Genomic DNA, 23,620 nt, shown 5'->3' on the forward strand with positions numbered 1-23,620 from the left:
TTTTAGATGACAATTTGATACAATAGATAAAATAATAAGCGTTTAAAATACAACACATTGTTAAAGATTAATCCATGGTTTCCAACCTCTTTGTCTTTAGACGTTTTAAAGAAAGCAGTGTGTAGTCAGTGTCACATATCAGAGGTCTGAGTTGTTAACAGCTTCACCAAATAGTGATTATTCCCTCTTAACTTCTCACATGGTTTAATTTCAATAAATGCTCAAATGATCCAATATCTCAACAAAAATCAAAGATTAGAGAAAAAGTCCAAAAAACTGAAAACAGATTTGCTGCTAATACTTATGTACTTTAACTTTGTAGTTTTTTTTTTTTTTTTTATGTGGAACTTAATTCATTTTATTTGCTGAATTCAAAGGTCTACTTATTGCAGATATGACGTTTTCTTTCCCCACTGCTCTTTCTATTCTGTGCTGTTACGTATTCGAATAGTTCTTTACAGACCTGCTGTTCGTTTGATTTGATCATTTTTTAACGTGAATCTGTGCAAATTTCCGATGAAGAAAAAGAGCGAGGTCCCACCGAGATTTGAACTCGGATCGCTGGATTCAAAGTCCAGAGTGCTAACCATTACACCATGGGACCGGATGGTACCGCCACGACTGCTAAGTATGTTCTGAAGTCTAATAAGAGCGTTTTCTGTCCTCATCGACGGTTGTACATTGTATGACTTCTACCATCAAATGCTGCAAGCCTATTTACGCTCCTTAATTGAGCCACAACGACACGACTGCAAACTCGACAACAAAATGTGCTCGATGACGTCAGCTAATCTAAGTTAGTTTTGCTAAAATGTGCAACCGATGACGTGCCGTGGGTTTTCTGCCGAGTAAAGCGAAACCCCTTTCATCTACCTCCAACACAAAGATGCAGATGATGTGAGGAGCTAAATGTTGAGGTGACGCACGTTGGAGTATTAAATACTTTTTGGTCAGGAAGCGCGTAAATATCGCCTAACTATCGAGTACGAAGAGCACGACGACAGACTTCACGGACGGTTTTTGGTAATAAACGTAAATGTTTGACTGGACCGCTTCTTCGAGCTTCAGTCCTCCTGTAACTGTTCTTTAGGTTGCATGTCAGTAATTACCAAAAGGGGGAAAAAAAAAAAGAGAGAATAGGGTGGAGGTAAAGTAAACTATACCGATAATTGATAGATACATATAGAGATACATAAATACAATTTCTTCTCAAATTATTTAGGTTACCCAGTCTGAGGTCATTTTGCAGTCAAGATAGATTATTTATACGGAATTCTTATATTATATATATATATATACAGTAAACAGCCTATTGTCCTATTGTTGTGGTTCGTTGTGTTGTTATTGCCAAGTTGTAGTAACACAAATCGCTACCTGAGGGCAGCAGAGGACGCATACATCCATGTTGGTCAAACTCAAATTTCTCACGTTTAAACGTCACATACAGTCTACGTTTTCAAATTTGAGTTATAAAATATAGTTGTTGTTTTTTTAAAATAAATAAAGCGGTAAAGGTGCTGTGTGTGGTCATCAGATGCACAATTTTAGTAAACTGCATTGCTGGCAGTATTAATAGCAGTAACTTGGTGTGTGTGATGTGTACGTGTGTGGTCCTCTCTGTGCTGGCCCTCAGGCTGCAGTAACATCTTCCTAAAGGCAACAGAGGGAAGAGTGTAGTTGGGGTGGCGGGGCTCCTTGACGATCTCCCTGTCTCTTTTCCTGCACCTCAGGAATAAATGTCCAGGTGGTGATGCTCCCCATCAAGATGCTCTTAATCGTCCACGTGTAAAAGTTCTTGAGCACCATGAGGTAGCGCCTGAAGTCTTTCAAGTGTCTGAGTAAGTACTTAAACGCCAGGACGCATTGTCCTGCTGAAAGAGGCCATCAGGGAATACGGTTGCCATGAAGGGGTGTACGTGGTCTCTGAAGATGTTTAGGTAGGTGGTATGTGTCAGAGTAACATCCACATGAATGCCAAGTCACAAAGTTTCCCAGCAGTACTTCACTCTGCCTGTGTTGGCTTGCTTTCTTCACATATTGCATCCTGTTGTCATCTTCTTCCCCAACAAAATTCAATTCAATTCGATTCAATTCAATTTTATTTATATAGCGCCAAATCACAACACAGGTTATTTCATGACACTTAACACATTAAAGTCCTTACAGCAAGACTTTACAATATTGTACAGAGAAACCCAACAATTCAACAATTCCCACATAAGCTAGAAGGGAAAAAACTCCTCTTTAAGAGGGAAAAACCTCCGACCGAACCAGGCTCAGAGGTGGGCGGCCATCTGCCTCGACCGGTTGGGGTGAGAGGAGAGCAGAGAGAGAAAAGGACAGCATAGAGATACAAGAGAAGAACTGTTGGTGGAGACGACAGGCGCAGGGCAGAGACATGCAGCTCCATGACGGGACATCTGCAAAAGAAAGAAGAGAAACTACGCGAGCGAGGGATCTGTATGGAGACAACAGACGATACGAAAAGGCTATGGGAGAGAAAAAGATGGTGAGGTATGAGTCAGTTAAAGAGTAGGAGGAAAGAAAAGAAGCTCAGCATGTAACGAGGTCCCCCAGCAGCCTCAGCCTATAACAGCATCACTAAGGGTTGGTTCAGGTCCGCCTGAGCCAGTCCTAACTATAGGCTTTATCAAAAAGGAACGTTTTGAGGAACAGAGGTTCTGATCCACGGCCGTCCTCCAATAACTCACTCACCGATGACAGAGGGAGACCTGCCACCCCCAGACGTAGTCAACGGAAACGTAAGTCCCCTCTCTCTTCCTCCGCTCACTCCAGACCCAGCGCTCGGGAACGAGTCTCCGACGACTCCGGCTCCCCAGCGCGCCGCGCTCAAAGCCGCCGCCACCGCTCCTGCGCTCCAGCCAGGTCCCCCGTCGAAGACGCACCAGCCAAGATCTCCGACCGGACTGTAGTCCGTCTGCTAAAAGCGTTAAAAGAGAAGGGGATACCTCAGCACCGCTCCGACAACAAAGCAAAACTATTCCAACTCCTCACAACTTTCCAAAAGTCACGTCAGGCTAAAAACACAGACGTACCTCCATCCAAAACACACCGGCGTAACGTCAACGACAGTGACGTCACCATGCACCTCCAAGCCCCGCTCACCCTCCCACCCGGGTTGCCAGGTCTGCAGCGCGCCACCTCTCATCCCCCTCCACTTCCTCAGGCAAACTCTTCTTTGCACAGCGGTACCGGGATGCCGATTCTCTTCAATTTCCACAGCATTCCATCCTACCTTCTGGCTTGGATCCATCAGTCTGTACTACTGCTGTTCTTCCACACACCCCTTTTTCTGCCCTCTACTCTAGCACCGGGTTGCCAGGTCTTCTTTCCTCTTTCCCCCTCTCCCATCCATTCACAGTGCCCATCATCACCACTGGGCTGCCAACTTACAACCCTTTTGCCCCATTTCCTCTGGCGCCTCCAGCGACCTTCCCCAGCACAACAAGGGCCGCAGTTTACCCTTCTACTATGCAGATTCCTAGCACCGGGATGCCAGTCCCTCCTTCTTCTTTCCCTACCATCCAACCATCCCATGCTCTCTTTTCCGGCTTTGCCGCATTTTTGCCACCCGTCCAGCTCTCCCCTGCAAATTATGTGGAGCTCCTTCCCATCCCGCCTCCGCGTGCACCATCCCCATCCAACCACATCCCCAAAGCCAACCTTCAGCCACCACTCACCCGCCAACTACTGCTCCTTCCAAATACCTAACTCCCAAATTTGCAGCGCCCAGCATTAGCATGCCCCTGCCCCAGGGATTAGATGGGAAAGGCCGTCTAACAATGCTCCAAGGGGGTAAAACCATATGCAATAATTTTAACGAGGCCAGATGAAACATGTCCCAGTGCAGGTACCTCCATACCTGCTCCTTCTGCGGTGGCGGCCATTCCCGCCCAGCATGCCCCCATAATCCAACAAAACCATGACTACCCATATCCGCATCAACCCCCATAAATGTCCAAGCATTAAAGCAAGCCCTGAAAAACCATCCAGATCCACGCTTTGTCAGTTTCCTAATTTCGGGTCTCCTCGACAGCTTCCATCCGGGGACCATCTCCATTCCCTCAGTCCCCTTCCAGTGCAAAAACTTCCAGTCTGCCCAGAGGCACCCCAACACAGTTGACTCCTTGCTAGCCACAGAGGTAAAACAGGGTTTCATGATCGGCCTATTCACACAACCACCATTCCCAAATTTCAGAATCAGCCCGGTAGGCATAGCAACCAGGAAATACTCAGGTAAAAAATGCTTAATCATCGACCTCTCGGCCCCTCATGGCAGCCAAATTCCAAGCATAAATAGCTTAATCCCAAGCGAAAATTTCTCCCTGAAATATGCCACCATAAACCACGCCATTTCCCTCACCAAACCTGCCGGCAGAGGTGTCTGGCTTTCTAAAACCGACATAACAAATGCCTTCAAAATCCTCCCCATCCATCTGGACTTCTAGTGCCTCTTCAGCGTCCACTGGAAGGACGCCTACTACTTTGCCGTGAGGCTCACTTTCAGCTGCAAGAGCAGCCCTAAATTATTTGACACACTATCAGAGGCCTTGTGTTGGATTCTCTCCAACAACCACAAAATTCCTCACCTGGTCCACCTCCTCAACGACTTCCTAGTTATAACTCCTCCTTTATCACCTCCAGCCCACGGTCTGTTGACCATGAAATCAGTCTTCGCTCAGCTTGGCATCCCTCTCTGAAGAGAAAACAGAAGGTCCTTCACACATCTTGGAGTTTCTCGGGATTACTCTCGACACTGCCCGGTTCCAAGCTTCTTTGCCCGCGGAGAAACTCCACCGCATCATTCTCCTCCTACAAAACTTTCTTCTTACTCCCTCTTGCACTAAACGACAACTACGCTCCCTCTCGGGACATCTGAACTTTGCCTTGCACATCATCCCCAGGGCCACTTCTTTATTTTGCACTTGCTCTCCCTCGCATCATCCACACCCTCACTTATCGATCCAGTCTCCATGGATACCACCTCCAGAACAGACATGCAGATGTGGCTGCACCTCCTCTCCAACTGGAACGGTGTCACCTTCTTTTACGATGACCAACTTTCCAACCCAGAAGACATTCAGCTCTATACTGACGCTGCTCCTTCCGCCGGTTTTGGGGGCCACTACGGCAGACGATGGTTTTCAGCTGAATGGCCCTTCGAATTCCGCAACTTCCTCCAAGGCTCCCTCCAATCATCTTCAGCAGTCCACGAGCTATATCCGGTCGTCATCGCCGCTCTCCTCTGGGGGCACGAGTGGCCAAAAAGGTCTATACTCATCCATTCTGATAATATCGCTGAAGTCGACATCTTTAACAAAGGCAGAACAAACTCTCCCACTATCATGCCCTTCATACGCCATCTCACGTGGCTGTCGGTCACTCATCCATTTATTCTCTGAGCTAAACATGTTCCTGGCCACCATAACTCCATCGCTGACTCTTTGTCTCGCTTCTCCTTCCAGATCTTCAGAACCTTAGCTCCAGATGCGGAGGAGAATCCAACCCCTGTCCCACCATTTTCAGACACGACATTCCTCATCTGAAACAAACCATCGCAGAACTCATCTCTTTTTCCCAACAAGCCATCATCAGCAGCTTGGCCCCCAGCACTCTTTCTACTTACTGGACGGCCTGGAACTCTTTCCGCTCCTTCCACACCGCGTTTAACCTTCCGTTCCCTTCCTTCGACGTGGCCTCCGTATGCAGCTTCATCTCCCATGTCCACTCAATTCTCCACATCGAGATACCCACCATTAAGCTTTACCTTAGCGGTATCAACTTCTTTGCAAAATTACCCACTGGCTCCCCTGCAACCCTCTCCCAGTCGTCTTTACTTATTAAAGTAGTAAGCTTCAGCGCCAAACACCTACACCGACTCCTCGCCGTCTCCCGCTAACCACCGATCTTTTTTCTTGCTGCATTGCCACCCTTCGCTCTAACCACTTTTCTGCCCACCTGGCATGCACTCTGAAATCCATGTTTCTATTTGCTTTCTTCAGTTTCTTGCGATGCTCAGAATTCGCTTCTTCTTCAGCCAAGTTTAACCCTGGTCTCCACCCTTGCGTATCCGACCTTTATCCCATTTCCGAAGATTGCTTAGGCTATTCGCTCAAACGGAGAAAAACAAACCAGGTAAGCAACCCAGTTCCCATATTTTACTTTGAACTAAATTCACATCTGAGCCCCTACGAACCCCTCATACACTATCTGCAGTTCAGGAAAACGCAGCAAACTTCCTCCCATGAACCGCTGTTCATCACCGAAACAGGCCACGTCGCCAATCGATCCTGGTTCCTTTTACACTTTAGAGCAGTTCTAATCACCTCCGGGATTAATCCTGACTCCTTCTCTGGCCACCCCTTCCACATAGGGGCAGCCACCACCGCGTCAAGCAGAGGAGTCCCAGACCACCTCATCAAGGTCATGGGCCGCTGGTCTTCCCAAGCCTACCAACTTTACACCCACCACAGCTTCGACGACCTGCGCAAAGGGCAGGCAGCCTTGCTTTCTTAGGATGGCTTCTTTTGGGGATCTGCAAGGCCCGGGAGCCGCAGTGGATCCTCAACTAAGCCTTCCCCAAACCGCGAAACTCTCACCCTGGCTTAATCTCCCTCAATCAATGAAGGTTTGCCCTCGGCCGAGGCGGGGTCCTAGCTAGTGAATTGGAGATAAAGTTTTGGCTGAATTTCAGGAGCAGGACCACGCCTCAACCACTCCCCCACTTCCGGCCACACTCCTATAAATATCCACCCACTCTAAACCTCGGCCTGTTCGCGTTTTCCGCATCCCACCCTCCCTCCCTCTTGTTAAACCGTTTCACTTATGGTTATCATGTTTCATAGCCTTTATCCTTCCGTCCCACATGGAGATCTCAGGGATCTGCAAGGCCCGGGAGCTACAGTGGATCCTGAACGAAGCCTTCCCCAAACCGCAAAACTCTCACCCTGGCTCAATCTCCCTCAATCAATGAAGGTTCGCCCTCGGCCGAGGTAGGGTCCTGGCTGGTGAAATGTTGGTTAAACTCTGCTTGACACCTTCCAGCCTACTCTGCTCCTATCTGCACCCCATCTTCTCTTTATGAGCACGATTACATTTTAATCTAATCTAATGCCTGATAAACTCCCATCTCCATGCTCACTGAACGTAGGCTAGACGCAGTACGGCAGAGGAAGCGTGACTGCTTCGGCCCACATTGTGCCGACCTGGATAATTACTTGGCACAAATGGATCAGACCCCACCCCCTCCCATCTGTGTGCGTCTGTACGGCTGTGAGCATGTCCCATACAGCTCCATCCAGCCATAGTTTAACAGGATGGTGCTGTGAGGATACGTCAACCTGATGTCCTGCAGCTTAGTCTATACTAACAGCTTAATGCACACACACTCAGCCCTATCATCGCAATCCCTAACACGTGAGCAGACCCCTCCCACTGGACCGTTTTGCCAGTTAAGAAGGATTCATGTTAAATCAATGTGGTGCTGGACTTTGGCTGCAGGAATTTGGCTGAAATCAATCCAGTGGAATCTAAGGTGGTCTGCGTGAACAGCATGTCGGTGCTGGTTCAGCCTGTGCCCCTATATGTTGGAAGTAGGTCAAGCACACAGGGAGAAATTAATATTGTATGATTTATTTGTTTTCAATCTCCCTGGCGGCGAACGGCTATGAGGTCTATAATTTCACACAAAGATGCAAGACAACCAATCCACTATAAGTATGGGATAACTGCAAATCATTGAGGGAATAATTTACATCATTGTTGATACTTTGAAAGTATCATGTGGTACAGAAATTATGTGTGTGTGTGTGTGTGTGTGTGTGTGTGAATATAGTCTATATTTACATCATGCAGGTCACACCTAGGCACACACAGGAATAGATGGGCTTTTTCTCTGTAATCCCTGTCAAAATCCTAAATCCTATTTCAGTTTAATTCTTGCCTGTTTGGAGTTAGTCAACAACCGGACCTGAGCAGGATAAGATGAACTGTGTGCTATACTGCCCTTGATGCCATGCAGCAGGTTAAATAAGGATACTAAAGAAAGTTTACAGTTAACCCTCAAGTCCATCTGGTTTCTGTCTTATGTAAATATTTTTTTTTCCATTTTCACCCCTTTCTAATGTGTGTAAATTTTAAGATTTAATATTTACACTGCTGTGACAATAACCCATGTGGGATTAAGAAAGTTTGTATCATCTCTTGTTAAACCTGGTCGCATTTCTCTATTGGCTCAGAGTCGCTGCTACGAAGCATTTCCAGAATCTGACCTAGGAACAGTACCAACAAACCACTGGTTACTGGGTCACGAGGAGTCAGTGGATTTACCTTTGGCCCAGTTTTAGACACTGTTTACTTCAAACATGTCAGTCAGTTAACAGGTCAAATGGAAGATTTAAAAGAAAAAAGATGAAAAAATACAGCTCCTCTCACCACAAGGACACCCACAGAAATTATAGATTAATCATGTATTGTCTTCAACTTTATAAAAATAACTTTATTGACATTAATTGACATTAATACACCTTAACCACCAGAATAATGTAGATTAGATTGGATGACACACCTTATAAGTATCAGTATTTTTCCAATTTTTGTGGAAGACTTTGGCGCATGTATCTGGTAGTGTCTGAGGTCATCCCCCAGGAAAACTTTGCATTTTATAATACAAAATATATAATTTCACACAAATTTCTGATCAATATTATTACTATATCTGTGTCAAATTTAATGTAGCCTAAATGTAATATATTTTACAGAAAATTAACAGTCTGAATCTAAAATAAAATCTCAATCATTAAAAAGTCTACTCTTTAATCTGTGTGATAGTAATTTTATTGTTTTGCAGAAGTGATTGTTGAAAACAGTCATCCTGTGGATTTCTTTTCTAAAATTATTTTTTTCTCTCATCTTGACTGGCAGCTTAAAGTGAATGAGTAATGTGGCCCGTGGGCCCTAAATTGGGTGGCTCTGAACTAGAGCGTGTAACAAATAAACAACACCCAAAAAGCTTAAAGACAAAACTTCAGTGAAAACTTGTTTTTCATTTCTATTTATTCAGCTTGGGTGTGGTCAAAATCCTAAATCCTATTTCAGTTTAATTCTTGCCTGTTTGGAGGTATATAAGCTTTAAAAAGACTTTCTTTTTATTCATCAAAAGGATTATTAAGATAATAGCTCCAGTCCAACCACCGCTGCTCTCCACACCTACAGCGAAGGAAGAGGTAGTAATAGACATTAAATGAATTGGGTGAATCATTCAAGGACTTTATTTTCTTTAACACATTTGTTTGGGTGGCGTCTTAAAATTTTTCAACTCCCCAGGTGTCTGAATTGTGGCTGATTTATATCCGCTACAAAAACTTCATGCTGAAAGTTTTGTTTCCCTGCTGGTGGGAATAAAAACACACCCAGCTAATAATAAATCAAAATCAAACATGAGCTGATGCTTTAATTATGTCAGTCTCTTGTAAATGTATGTGGTTTCTGCACCTTCTTGCTGTTAATGTGATTTAATATAACCTATGTAAGTCCTCTCTTCACTTTATATTTAGGCTTTGATGTCAGTGCATCATCCCATATAGGAGAATTACTTTAAGTGTAATCCCACAACTGTGCGAATGCTGCAACTTTCTCCCAGTTAACAAGAGAACAGTATACCTTTACCTTCCATGAAACTTTACAGAATATCACGGACACAAGCTGTCCCGCTGTGGTTTTAGCAGGATGAGATTTACAGGAGGTGCATCCCGAGTTCACCCTGAGAATGCATGTAATTGGTTGAAAGATTTATTTTGAAAGCGGACCCAGAGTGTATCGGAAAGTTCGGCTTGTTGTTGTTACCCCTCCACTCTTTTCTCAGATTACAGGCGTCCCAAAGGCGTGCTTCAAGTTGAACCGGAGAATGGAGCTTTCAGAGAATGTGTGTGTGTTTACTGGCAGATATAAGACTATCTATCAAAAGGCCAGAGGTCAAAAAAAGGGGGTTGCTGCTGCACACAAGGTTAGGTTAATATTACGGTTTTGATTTTGTGCTAATATCACAATGTGATTGCACTTCAGTTGACCTTTAGGAGCATGTGGGCCTCTCAAGTGTCAATGAAAGGTTTCAAAAAATTCCCGGAGCTGAACAAAATAACATCCACCATATGCAGCAAATATGGAACGAACTGACGCACAAAGCTTTCAAAAATGCAGCCCTCTCGTCTGAACTTGAAATAGCCTAGAAAGCACTAAGTCATCCCCTTATCTGTCCAGGTGGGCTTCACAGAGTCTGTTGTGGGTTTTTTGTTCCAGCTACGTTATAACCATGCAGCTTCTCTGCTGGCATGATCCCACTCATTCTGCCTTTGGCATTGGAAATGAAGCGAGTGCAAATATCAGCCTTCTGTCATGCATTTAATCTTCTATACCCTCTGATGTTAGCCGAGCTCTTAAAATGTAATGTGTAGATCCTGCACCGCTGGTGCCACATGTGCTGCAGGAAAGAGGAGGCAGCCAGTGCCTGAGTCTCACATGAGCACCATCGATTCAATTAAATGTTTTATTTGTTAATCGGCTTTTGTCCTGTCTTTGTTATCAGTGAGAAGCAGACTAAATAAAGATGAACGTTGTCTCCTGGTCTGAAAAGTGAAGCCAATGCGGAAGTGCCTTAAAATGTAATACCAATGAGGGCCACTAGGGGCTCCAATAGACTCCCATCCAAAAAGTGTGATATGAAGTACAAAGTCAATATGGTATCATTATCAAAACTCCCTCCTTCTGATCAGTGCTCGGGTGGCTCTTCTGAAAATACTTCCACAATTAGTTAGATATTAGGCCTCAAAGAGAGGTATATGTGGGGGCGTGTCTGGTTTGATTGACATGCCTAAGGTCCAGTATAGGTGAGCCCGCATAGTGGCCTCAAATTCCCCCCCTCACTCTTCGCCAGCTCGTCCAAATATGGTTACTTCTGGTTTTAAAAAAAAAACAAGATGGCGACGGCTAAAATGCCAGACTTGAGGCCGTTTACAAACGTGATTACCAGATGGTTTATTTGTATGTACATTCAATGCCAGGTATGTTGAGGTGTCCTTGCAATTTTCAGCGAGGTTATTTTCAAATACAAGCAATCTGTCAACCTAGTTGGACAACTAATCCTGTTGATTAGACTCGCTTCTTAAATGTCTCGTTAGAGTCCACCATCAACCACATTAGCACTCCACCACGAGAAGGGTTCTTCTGCCAACCAAACGGGAAAGAACACTTTCGTAAACCCTTGTAATTTAAGATCACCCCAGTGCACGGCATACATTACTGGTGTGTTGTCCCGCTGTGTCTCTTCTTGGCTGTACATAGTGGCCTGGCGGGGACCCTGCGACCTGACTTCAACCTTGCAGCAAGGCAGAGAGGGACATCGTTCATGTAACGTGCACAGCCTCAGATTAGTACCTTTATCTGCCCCCTTCTCACTTTGCTTTTATAATCTCTCTTGATCTCATGTTGACACCTCTCTCTCTCTCTCTCTATCTCTCTCTGATTGTGATTTCATAGGCAGGATGTGGTCTCATGGTGACCTGCATCTAAGGATTTATTTTTTTACACTGACATACAGCTTGCTGTCCTTTCCAATTTTCCTCCTTGCTTTCTAAGTGATAGAAAAAGCCTGTATATGTGTCTTAAATGAGCAGATTACAACCCCCTCCTTTGTTTTTCAGTCGCCCCAGGCTGTGACAGGCCTTTTCCTTCACTGTGTCCAGATCTCCTCCTCCTCCTCGTTCTTTGTTCCCTCTCATCATCTCACCCTCCCGCCTTCCTCTCCCTCCGCTGCTGGTTGACATGCAAGGCTCCTTCACTGCAGTTCTGTCACATGTGATGTAGTCACTCAAGTGTCCCCGCTTCACGGCTGCATGGACCCGATGAGAATCACCCTGTCTGACTTCCACACAGGAGAGAGCTGCAATGGGGAGCAGCAAAAGCAGCCGACTGACAGCTCTGGAAGACTGATGTGATGAACACACCGCTGACCATTCTAATGAAAATCAACCCATTAACCGAAGGTCAAACCATTTCCCTGCGATAGCGCTTCAGATTTGTGGGGGTTGTTATTTTTTAGCCTGTTTTACAGAAATAATTTCATTGCATTGGTGATAATTTCACTTTTTGGATTGTTGAATTGTTGCTGGAGAGTTCATATATGTTTCGTCACAGAACTGATTGAACTTTTGGCACAATAAGGCACAAGCAGTGTGCGCTCTGCTACTGACAGATATTCAAAAATGACACTGAAAATTTAGAACCAGAATAGAAGTTCAAAGGCATGTTTACCAGTGAAATCATACATTTGAGATAATGACATATTCATCAGCCACAGACAACAGTGAGTGCTCTATCGAGATAAGGATATCGTAGCATTTTTTTAATCCAAGATAGTGAGCAAAAATTTGATGAAATTGTAATTTGCTATAATCAGAGAAATGAAAGCCTGACTGAATGCTTGCTTCTTTTAACTTCTGTGATACTTCCAGGTTCTGTTTCATGTGTTATTACATTGCTGTTCATTTCCCCCTCTGTTCTCTACAACACTGCAGTGTTGCAGAATGGACAAGATTTCCCACTAAATAATCTTTTCATCACTGGGATGAGTTCTTAGTGACGGCCTGACTACTCGCTGTCACACTGCTTTCTTGCATCTGTTTTTTGTTGTTGTTACAAGTTTCTCATCTATTTACTTTGTGCTGTAATTGATGTAGAGAGTAAAAGGTCAAAGCAGTCATTATTAACCTGACCCATAGGAGGTGCCAAAGAGCGGGTTGGGGGTGCCGAAGCTGTGCCCAAATAGCCATAATTATAGTTCATATTTTATTTTACATTTTAATAAGTGAAAAATATATCATAAAATGAACACAAAAATTGATTTTTAAAACAAATGTTTGGACTAAAGAGCATAAAGCCAACACGTGACCTGATTTAGCCAATGGGCGCAGCCGCACTGAACCTTTGACCTGACTTCCACTTCCTGTTAGCCGGAGCGCACTGTTTGGGTAACTTAGCATTTAGCAAGTGGGTGAATCTGTTTTTCTCTCAACAAACGTCCACAAGGGCAGACTCAATAACAATCATGGAAGTGAGACTGACTGTGCACCTAACAAGGCTCATACAGGTGACGTTAATAGGTCTGGTGAAGACCACTAGCCTCGTGTATATAACACAAGCCTAGTAGTCACTTACCAGGACCAAGAAAAGCCAAAGAGGACTGAAGAGGAGCTGCCCGCCCATGGCTGCTGCTGCTGCCAGTTTGCTTTCCTTGCTCTAAGTTAATTAGTAGTCATTGCGATGGCCAACCATGCAGACGAGAACACAGTCTGTCCAAAGACGAGGCGTTTGGAAAGACCAGCCTACGTGAGAAGCAGGGGGGACTGTGGGACCGGTGACTTGCTCTGTTGGCTGTAGGCATCAGAGGAAAGAGCCCCGGGCACTGGCACAACCACCGCTGCCTTCGTACACAACCACAACACAAGACACATTTTTTTTGGTCATGAAGATGTCTAATGGTGAGTGCATGACTTTTCCCTCCGTTGCTTGATTTAAATTGAATGTATTTAGTGGTTGAAAATCCTGACTTCATTACAGTTGTTGCCAAGTCATTTAATGTTTGTCTGTTGATTGATTGGTCCAGGTGTTGGTAATTGGCACGATGAGTTTGTGATGTCACAATCTGAGGCCGAGATGTGCACACACACCTGCGTCTGTTGTTTGCTGCTTGTGTGAAATTTTATATTCAGAGGTGTATTTACACAGGCAGGCTTGTGGAACCTACATCTATATATCTTGAACTGAATATGTGGCCTTGTGTTTAACACTGAATGACACTGTAGTAGCTTGAGTCTCTTTGATTTATTTAATAGAAAAATTGTGCAGTACACAATACACGCACTGTGAAAAACAAGGAAAAAAGATGCACAAAAATGCAAGGAAGTATCCCAATTAGATAAAAAGAGACTTATCTTGAACTACGGGCAGAAATGCTTTTCTGACATGTTTGAGTTGGCATTGCTCATCAAGTTTTAAGAATCTAAGTTGAACTGCGTGAAATATGAAATAAAAAGGCAGACTCATCTAATCCCAAACCTGAATGAGAGCCAACTTCTGATGTAACATTCCTTATTATGGTTGATAAGTAATTAACACATAAAAACCTTTGGGTAAAGTAGCAATATTCATAGAAATACTGAAAGGCTGCAAACATCAATTATTGTCACTATTAGTTTGTTTGATATGTACTTTCTCTCATAACTGATGGATTTTTTTTTAATTATTTTTTTTTGCATAAAATATCAGAAAATATTGGAATATTGGATATATTTTTCATCATGAAATGTTTTTTTTTACACAGAGGTCAAAATTACTGTGAATGTAACTTTATTTGCTTTTCATACTTGTGTAGCAGAAATTGTGCGTGAGGACCTTACTCTCTTCCAGTGCGTCCTGTCCTAACCATAAGATCTAATGTAACTGGAACCCAATACCAAGATGGCGCCACAATGCTTCTAAATTGCTCACTGAGTGCATCGGTCGAAGTTTTAAAGGCCTTTTTGGGCCTAATGGCTCAAATTGTATGTATTTATTGTTTAACAATCATTTATATTGTAATAATCAGTGGGAAAATACTTCTCTGGCCCTTTGGCATGCACTGACCTGAAATTGAAACTGGGATCACTGAAGTAAAAATGGCTAAAAGCCCTCTGATGTTCCTATATGAGGGTTTGACCTAAAGGAACAAACTCTAAACATGTCTTCTACTACAGTACTGTGTATTTCAGTAGTATTGTGTATTTCAGTTCCATAACAATGGCACGGGTGCAGCTAATGAAAAAGTAAATAGTTACACAGCAACATAAGCTACATTCACCAACATTCAGACCCAAACAACGTTGATTAAAAACCCCTATAAATGTGTTACTTCTTATAAATTCAATATTTAGTGCATTAAAAAAATAATTAGTTTCGTTATTCAAAGGTTAGGTTACTTCTGCCTTCTTGCATGATGAATATGCTTGTAGTAATTTACATTAAGCTACTTCCACCTTATTCCACTGCTGACAATTACCAGAAAACTGTTAACTAACCAAAATCAAATTAAGAGCAATTACTGTCATGGACTTGCTCTACATTTGTATGGTTTAATAAATTGAATATGGTATGTATATATTCACGTTGTATTTTAATACATTTGTTGCAATTGCAACTCATAATTGGGTTTATTTCAAAAATATATTGGTAAGTGGCTATTTAGATTTGAATGTCAGAACACGACATAAACATAGTGAATATGACATTTCTGTTAGTGTCATCAAGCTGTTTTGATACAGATGAATGGAAAATATGTTAACGATTATGCAAAAGGATTTCAGTCAGCTAAAATATTTGCAATCAGGCGATTATGTAATAATTGTGACAGGGATAGATGCATTAGCGTCAAATGGGCCAGCCATCTGGTAGACTGGATGATGGTGGAGAGCATGATTGTAATTGATGTTGTCATACATTATACCTCTTATTACCCACAGATTGACTATAAAAATATTGTGGGAAATTCACCTTATCATGTTTATTTGATACCAGAAACCACAGAAGTTACAAGAAATGAGGTATGTGTGTGGGGGATGACAACAACAACAACAACAACAACAACATACAACAAGAGGCCCTGACTGGGATGCTGTGATTACATAGTTGAACTCGTAGGTCAGTAGGAAGCTCCTCATTTAAAGCATCCTGATGTCATCTGAGTGACATTATTTACACTGACTTAATCTGATGGTAGGGAGGTGTTGATTTATGTTAATGGTAATTTTGGAGACTGCAGTCTGTGGTACTGCTGAACTGTGTCCTGCTTATACTCAGTGGTGTTGCTAATATTTTGTCAGTTTAATGTAATTTAAATGTTTGGTTCAAAATATGTGGACGATCAGAGTGTTTTATATTGTTGAATAGGAAGATTTTGATGTTCAAATAAAATGTGAAAAATGTGTATAATAATAAATGTGGAACAAAAGATATCTACCTGCAATACATTAGAGAGTGAGGTGTCTCACCAGTGTGTATGTAATAATTTAAAACAACAGTAAACTAGTCCTTTAAAAAAACTCTCGTTATGACCTTTCAGGGGAAAGGCAAAACTTAGAGGGATAACCCAAAATCAGTCTTCAAAGAATCAGCTCATTGAATAGTATTGCACATGCTACATAGAAAGATATTAAATTCTGAACATATGTAAAAAATAATAAATAACCCACGTCATCTGAGGTTTTTATGAGCTACCTGCTTTAAATTTGGCTTCAGTCTTGTGCAGCCTGACTCAATTTAATCGGAGTCACATACCTAGAAACAGACTCGTTTCCTATTCTGGGTCCATAACTGTATTTTAAGAAGACACACAGTCCTCAGCACAGACAGCTGCTGAACACATGGCTGCTTCATCTATCCAGAGAATACATCCATACATTGTATAATGTATGTGCCTGCAGCTCCAATTTAGTGTTTTCATTTTTATTTTCTTAAACTGCCACATTTTTGTGGCCATCATTTCTCAACGAGGCGCTAAAAATCCAGGAAACAAAAGTTATGAAAGAGAAGAGTTCACATGGGAAGAGTAATGACCCACAGGCCAAGGACATACTTGAATCCAACTGTTTAATTTTTTTTTTCATATGCCTCAATGGGGCTTTTCTCATTTCTCTCACTCCATTAAAATCTAGTGTTCTGCAAAGAACATATTACATGTTATTTGTGATAAGGTTAAGGGGCATTCTTTGACATGGATTGCAGACTGTTTAACACCAACATTGAAAAGATTATGCAGCAATACGTACACAATTTTTATTAAATTCTATTTTTGTCAGTTCTGTGTGTCCATTTTAAAGATGCAAGACTTTTATCCAACAGCATCTTTATGCATCCTCACACTCCACTTACCAATGGGAGGCTCTCTCCAGAAAAGAGCACTATTCAAACACCACGCAACACAAACATTGCTCATTCATTCCTGCGGACCAGAAAGAGCACTAAATCTGTCTGAAGCCGTGTTTTTGCTCCCAGACTCCCTCCAGGTGGGACGCCTCTGATAAAACCCACAGACTGCACACTGTACAGAGGAGAACTCCCACAGACAGGCTCATACTGTAAGCAAAGACTCTGTGTGTGTGAGAGAAATGGCGAGACTGTCGAACAAATAAAGCTGAGACATAAGGAAAAGCATCTAAGGCAAGAAAATACGCAAATATGTACTTAATTTTTGGCGATCTTTTAGAGTAGAGCTGCATTCTGCAACACAATCAGTGTTGCGAAGGTGTGCTGCAGAGGGACTGCACGGTGCAGCTCAGATTACACACTTGTATCACAGAAGTGAGCTTGTGAACAAATGATGATAACTCGGGAAGCATCCATGACCTTTTGCTTTCTGAGAAAGGGAAGCCAATCAATGTTGGCCCGCCCTACCTTTTAGCCACAGCATCATAGTGTATAATACAGCCTGCTGCTACCTGTGAGCGCTGTGCTGAGTTCAGTTATATAGACGTTTTTCACTGCAGATATTTTGACTTGGAAGGGACGGCACAGGTGAAACAAATTGTGTTAATGATGGCCCATGTTTCATCAAGTATCTCAGTAACGTTGTGTTCCATTTGATGTGTGAAGTGCCAATTTGCCCTCCTCCCAGAAATGTTTTCTAGCTTGCACTGGGGAATCCCAAGGCTTTTCCTGGCCAGATGATATATATATATATATATATATATATATATATATATATATATATAGTCTCCAGCATGTTCTGGGTCTACCTTGGGGTTTCCTACCAGTTGGACAATGGACCTACGGTGGAAGGCACCCAGTCGGCATCTGAACCAGATGCCAGGAACACAAGCTCCCTTCCGATGTCTGAGCTCCTTATCTCTAAGGCTGAGCGCAGCCCCCCTGCAGAGGAAGCTCATATCAGCCACTTATATCCACAAACTCATTCTTTCAGTCACTACCCAAAGCTCATGATCATAGGTGAGGGTTGGATCAACAGAAAAATTGAAAACGTTGTCTTCCGGCTCAGCCCCCTCGTCTCCACAACGGTCTGTCACAATACCTGCTTTACTACTTACGAAGCATTTAAGAGTTCAACAGGAAGGCCACCTGAAGTCAGAGTTGGAAGAATCTTACCAACCTTAACATTCAAATCCAAATGGCTGCTCAAAAGTAATGAAAGCTGTACGAATACTGTTTATTAGCACTTCTGTCTCATTTGTGTAAATCAGTTGTACACACAGTACTGTCCAGCGTTTAAGTGTGGATATGTTGCAGGGTGATTGTATGTGCAAAATATTGTATAATGCGTGGTTATCTATTCGCACGACTGCCTTGTTTTACTTGAACGCGGTCAGCTCAGGTGTAACGTCATTCCCAACTCTGGAATGCAGCATCGCTAGCCTAAATGAACAACACTCGTTTTTTATGGTGTCAGTAACTCTTGTGCTTTTCCTGCGATGACAAGCCAAACTGTCTGCTGTGAAAAAAGGTCCGTTAGACTTTTTCTGTTGAAATAATTAATTGAACTTGGCTGCAGACCACTGTGGACAAAGGGTGCCAGTTTTTTGCGTTAACCCAAATCTTGTATAAGTGCAGTGTGGAGGAATGGCGTGACTGGTCACATATAAAGTCACATTTAGATTTAAATAGGCACAGAGAGGTATCAAGATATAAGTGTAAGTGTAAACATTCATAGTATTTTCTAGGTAGTTATATATCTGGCTGTGGGCTAGGTGATGGCACTTTGGACTTATAACAGGAGAATAGCAGGTGAAACACATTTTGTTAACAAAAGGTCAGTTGTATTATGTGTTTTTGCCAGTGAGTCAGCGTGTACAATAGATTCGTAAGAGGCTGAACCTTCTCACCTAAATGAAACGCAGTCGTTTTTAATGTTATCAGTTTCACCTGTGCTTCTTCTGCTTTAAGGTCTGCTGTTAAAAAAGCTCCAGTGCTGCTACAGCATTCGCTAAAGCTTGAAACAACTGGGCACAAAGATAACACTTAATATAGTTCAGCCTTGTGGGATTTATACTCATTGGCGTTCTTGTGAAGTTAGATGAAGATCGATGCCAGTCTCTTCATCTGTATGCTGAATATAGAGCCAGCCAAGTTGTTGTTGTTGTTGCGCAAACATCATCAAGCATGTTCATTAATGAGCTTTGTAGATGCTTCTTTTACCTTTGGACACAGCCAGGTTGGAAGTTTTTTTGATGCTTAAAAAAATACGAACTTTCTTAGCTGACTTAAACACCTGCTGCTGACTTTAGTTTCATGTGTAGCATAGAGAGATTAGAGTGGTTTTGATTTTGACACCCAAAACAACAAACATTGTTGCCCAAAGTCAAAGTATTCCTGTATTTTGTGGGCTTCATGAGTTGGTATCTTTAATTTCACACATGCAGGACTGCTGATTGTTCATCAGTAAATAATTACTTTTTGGCGAACAGAAAGTTTTATTCTGCTGTTTGCTTCACTCCTCAGTTATTCTGATCCACTGGATTACTTCACTGGAAGAAACTTCTTTCTCAAAGCATGAATGTTAATTGACCTTGGAAATGTTTGAATGCTATAAAATAATCTAAATCATAACTCTGAGATATGAATATGTTGTCACACTCTTTCCCAAACCGGAAAATGCTGAAGTTATATTTAATTAGTTCCAGTAGTGGTAATTTAAGTCATGGTGTCTCAGAACTATTTCACAGTGCTTCTACCCTTCATGAAATGCTGACATAACCCTTCCTCTCTTCTGATTGGCTTTGCAGGTCTTTGGCTGTAATCCACAGGTTAGGGTAGGTTAAGTGGTTTGCTAACAGACGAACAGTGTTAATGGTCTCATTTTAGCACTTTAAAGACGTGTGGCGCCCTGTGATGGACTGGCGACCTGTCCAAGGTACCCTGCCTTTGCCCAAAGTGAGCTGGGATAGGTTGCAGCCCCCCCCACCCCACCCTCCCACCCACCCCGTGACCCTGTTCAGGATAAAGCGGGTATGGATAATGGATGGATGGAAGACGTGTGGCCACACACTGGACTTTAGGCTCTTGATTTGTAAGAGGTACATGTAAAAGTCTGCGGTGACTAAAAGCAGAAATCCAACCAAGATGAAAGAGTTTCTATATTTCACGCTCATAAATTACAGGAAGTCAGTGTTTCTTGCTGAGGTGGAAAAGCCTCTGGATTGCAGTTAGACCCTCATGAGACGTTCCACTGAAACCCAGACGAATGGTGGGTCTCTGAGGCTTCAGGAAGAGAAACTCTGGGAATTTAGACTAATTAGCAACTCAACTCTGTGTCTTGTTTATCAATTTTTGATAATGATGGCTGCCTCCTGAAACGCACTTGGAACCTTTGTTGCTTGTGACCCTAAAACTTGCTGTTGAACCATGCGTTTGTGTTGACAGCCGTTTGGGTCATGAACACATTTGTTCACATACTTGACTGTGTACTACACGTTTTACCGGAGGACTTCACCAGAGGGTACATCAGAGAAACAATGCCAGAACATCCTGATTTGCTTGATGTAAACAATAAACATGATGACAATCAATGGGGGGCACTTACTTTGCTGATTCTGAGATCACAGGACAAAACATGCCGTTGGCACCGTACCTACTCCGTTTTTCCAGCATTTTCCGCCGTGCACGGACGTAACTTGATATCTTCGACTTGTTCACATTTAGTTTTGCAGGTCCTTGACCCCGTTACATTTCCGTACTGCCCCTACACCGCCCTTACCAGTCATGCGTACATTGCATCTTGCGTACACGTTGCTTTAATTTCTGAAGACAGACGCAGAATACATGAGGCAGCCATCATGTCCATGCAAGTATATTTTCAGCATAAGTAGTCCAATCAAAAACTGCAGCTTCCTCGGCTGCAGCAGTCTGACAATATATTGGTGTTCCTTCCCTTTCTGTTACATCACCATGTTGGTGTCCTGTGTTTCATCAACAATTTTTATGATCAGTTTAAGTACACCATGTAAATACTCATACTGCACTTATGAACTTAAAATAGCAAGTGTAAAGTACAACAGTGCCCTATTTGGGACATAGCCATGAACTCAAACCCTGGTCTTCTGGGAGAAAGTTCTGGGTTTGATCCATCCAACCACCTCCGACTTTATCGGCCTTTGCACTGCTTTACATGGCTTTGTGTGTCGCTGAGAGTATTTGCAATTACATTAAGGACTTAACAGTTGAGTTCAGTAAGTAAATACACAATCAATAAACTATAAAAAGCACGTAATTAATGAGTCATTTAAAGACAGTGCAAGTATGTAGATAAGTGAATATAGACCTTTAAATACACAGTCTCTGTGGTTAAGTACAGCAATACATAAAGAGCACGAGTAAGTAAATATATACATAAAAGAGGAACTGTGTAGTGAGGTAGTGTGTATACAGGAGTGCTGTGAGAAACCGCATACACAGATGTGATTATAGCCCAGGAAACAGTGTATGCACAGAGCTACAGATGACATAAAGATATATGAAAATGTGAAAAGTTCAGTTCAGGTTAATCGTGTGCGTGCTTCTTCCTGACTCAGATTTCTTGGTGACAACAGTGTCTCCTTCCCTTGTCAGGCCTCCTCTGCACACTAGCGTGCAACAAATACGACGAGCAGGGACACTCTTAGTCAAACATTTACCCAAGACAGGTCAGGAAGCTAATAGCGCTTTCTAAGGGGCTCTCAGCAGCCCTGTTCTTGTTCCCTCTCAAGTCGTATTGTTTGCCCGCACATTCAAAATGTACGCTGAATTGGTCCGTATCAACCATTTACACGCCAGAGCTTATAGCTCTAAATCTTCTTTTTTTTTTTTTTTTTCTAAACTTGACAAGTCAAAGATGGCCTTAAACATTAATTCCCAGATTGGCCGAACCTGTTTTTATTCTGGCCTCCCTGTCAGTCACACACGCACGCACACAAACAACTCTCTTTTCCCCTCTCTCATGAAAGATTTAACCTGAGCATGTCAGGGAGCTTATTGCTTTGCCTGGAGAGCTTCAACAATACTGCGTCTCCTACTTCTGCCTCACAGCTTTTAAAAACTTGAGGTTTAAAAAATTAAAAATGTGTCGCCTTGAATTGCATAACAGTTGGGTGGTTACCTAGCAGCGGCAGAACTTCATCAGCGCTGTAAATATGAAGCAGGATGTAAAGGGCAAAGTGCTGCTTGTGCTGAATGTTTTTGGAAAAAAAAAAGTCAAGGAAGCGTCATATACCGTTTGTGTCGTTTTATGTAATGGATTTTATGTAATGCGTGCATCTGTTGTGGAGCATTTCTATGCTTGCATGTGCAGGCTTAAGTCAGACGCCGTTGGCACACAAGTGTGTAATTTTCTATGTATAACCTTGGCTCTGAGGCATTACGGTCAGGGTTGCCGGTTTATGATTTTCATCTGTTTTTTTTGTTTTCTTACTTAATGAGATAAACACACACCACATACAAAGCAGAAATGCACAGATTTATGCCTACTCTAAACATGTGCATACAAACACGTGTGTTTCAGGAAACACATACGTATGTGTAGCTTTCCACTTGACTCTACATCTGCAGAAAACTAACACTTCACCAAGCCTTCCCTACCTCCTCCTCGCTTCCTTTTTCCCTCTGGGGAAATTATGAAGGATAATGGAGAAAGCAGTTGAGTTTATCCAGATTTGCACCTGTTGTCTTGGAAGGAGAACAAAACATCTAAGACGGGCTGTAATTTACTGCGGTTTGAGCAGCCACACAGACACGCAGACATCCTCGTATAGATCCCCAAACATGTGCAAACAGACACCTGTCTAAGTGTTCTTCTACTCTTATGCAGTAGCTGTCCACCTGCACACATATAGAGGTCCTAAAGTAAAGCAGAGTTAGTAGGTGTAACTTGTTCATATCATGTATTTTTGATTGTGGAAATAAATTAAAATTCAGAATATACTTGTGTCTGTGGAGGGCGGGGGGTGGGGCAACAATGATGCTAATAAGAATGACGATGATAATAACTTTATTTATATAGGACTTTCAAAAACAAAGTAACAAAGTTCTTTATGAAAACAAACAATGCATTAAAAAAGATCCAAATCATAAAACGAGTTGGAGTAATATACCTGAACTTTCCAGGCAGGGAGTTCCACTGCTAATGGGCCCCGAACACCAAAGTCCCGAGTCACCTAAAATGCATGTTGTGTTTTTCAACCAACAATATATCTGTGACAGTTTATATTTATATTTATCTATATTTTAGTTTGAGGAAAACACCCAGCTGTAATAAGAAAACCAATTGATACTATTAACCCTGTAGTACAGAGGTTGCACTTCAGTTCAAATAAGTGCCTTTGTTTCTGCACCACTTTGTTACTGCTTCATGATGCAGTATTGTGTACGGCTCATAACTCCGTTCACTGAAGTCCAATTCAGTTCAGGTTATTTCAAATGAATTTACTTTTGTTAATTCACATCCGTCTAAATCTATTCAACCTTAATGATATACAGCCAATAATACTGCTATTATTAACAGATGACAGTAAGCAATAAAAAGCAGTAATGT

At 42.5% G+C, this 23,620-nt stretch overlaps 1 non-coding gene and 1 pseudogene across 1 annotated transcript; one reads left to right on the forward strand and one right to left on the reverse strand.

Moving 5' to 3' along the window:
- Positions 1-532: 532 nt before the first annotated feature.
- Positions 533-604, reverse strand: trnaq-uug (transfer RNA glutamine (anticodon UUG)). The gene has a single exon. It is a non-coding gene; the product is annotated as a tRNA-Gln (tRNA).
- LOC138192806 (uncharacterized) lies at positions 597-5,567 on the forward strand (annotated as a pseudogene).
- The last annotated feature ends 18,053 nt before the right edge of the window (positions 5,568-23,620 follow it).

The sequence above is a fragment of the Embiotoca jacksoni genome, unplaced genomic scaffold (assembly GCF_022577435.1).
Source record: "Embiotoca jacksoni isolate LCO1_2020_lvr unplaced genomic scaffold, fEmbJac1.0.p SCAF_9, whole genome shotgun sequence".
In the NCBI taxonomy this organism is placed as follows: domain Eukaryota; kingdom Metazoa; phylum Chordata; class Actinopteri; family Embiotocidae; genus Embiotoca; species Embiotoca jacksoni.